Source organism: Diabrotica virgifera, chromosome 7, assembly GCF_917563875.1.
Source record: "Diabrotica virgifera virgifera chromosome 7, PGI_DIABVI_V3a".
Taxonomy (NCBI): Eukaryota; Metazoa; Arthropoda; class Insecta; order Coleoptera; family Chrysomelidae; genus Diabrotica; species Diabrotica virgifera.
The window spans coordinates 83,285,778-83,287,274 of NC_065449.1; positions in this window are offsets into that span (position 1 = coordinate 83,285,778).

The following is a 1,497-nucleotide window of genomic DNA, read 5'->3' on the forward strand; positions in this document are numbered from 1 at the left end:
GTTTTAAACCTTTTTCCTCCACAGCTTGTCTCCACTGTTCCAGTTTTTGTTCTAAGTCTCTTTTACTATTTCCTATTAACACTACATCATCAGCATACATTAGGCACCATGGAATGCTACCCTGTAGTTTCACTGTTATCTGGTCCAAAACTAATGATAATAAATAAGGACTAAGCACCGAGCCTTGGTGCAATTCTACTTTCACCTGAAATTTATCAGTCTCTCCCACACCTGTCCTAACACTAGTTGTTACTCCCTCATACATATCTCTCACAATTTTTACATATTCGCCAGGGACTCCTTTCTTATTGAGTGCCCACCACAGAATCTCTCGAGGAACTCTATCATTTGGTTTCTCAAGATCAATATGAGCGTTGGTCTCTTTATTTCTGTATTTTTCCATCAGTTAACTTACTGACTTGTAGATAAACAAATTTTATTGTAAACAAGTTATTTGGATACTCAAACTGCAAGAAGCTCTCCGTTCTTATGCTTCTTCAAAACATACTAAAAACATGTTCTTAATGATGAGTATCTAAAAAATCCTAATACATAACACAAAACATATACAGGGTGTCTGCGTAACTTGGGACCATATGGGAAACTTCTTTAATATCAATTTTACGAAAAAAAGTCATTCTTTATAAAGTGCTTTGCATAGTCTAAAACCTAGGATGCAATCATCAGATATCAAATTTTGTCAACAGTATACGAGGTATGTCAAAAAATATGAATTTCGCTCAAGAGCAAACCACTTTTATATTTCAAAATATCAAAAAATTTTATAATGAAAAGTTATTTGTAATTAAAAACCATATTCAAATATGCAATAACAGCCTTCTACCTGAAAAAAAAAATTTCTGAACGTTTCCTAAATTACCGATTCCGAACATCATTTTTATTTATTAGACATGTAATAACTCTTTTATTAATAATTTTAGGAAAAAAAGTTATTCTTCATAAAAATCTGTACATGGTCTAAACCTCAAGATGCAACCATCAGTTATCCAAGTTTGTTAATTTTATACGAGGTGTGTCAAATAATATGAATTTAGAAAGAATTTAGAAATTCACAAACCTCGTGACACACCTCGTATAAAATTAACAAACTTGGATAACTGATGATTGCATCTTGAGGTTTAGACCATTCACAGATTTTTATGAAGAATAAGTTTTTTTCCTAAAATTATTAATAAAAGAGTTATTACATGTCTAATAAATAAAAATGATGTTCGAAATCGGTAATTTAGGAAAATTTCAGAATTTTTTTTTTAAGTAGAAGGCTGTTATTGCATATTTGAATATGGTTTTTAATTACAAATAACTTTTCATTATAAAATTTTTTGATATTTTGAAATATAAAAGTGGTTTGCTCTTGAGCGAAATTCATATTTTTTGACATACCTCGTATACTGTTGACAAAATTTGATATCTGATGATTGCATCCTAGGTTTTAGACTATGCAGAGCACTTTATAAAGAATGACCTTTTTTCGTA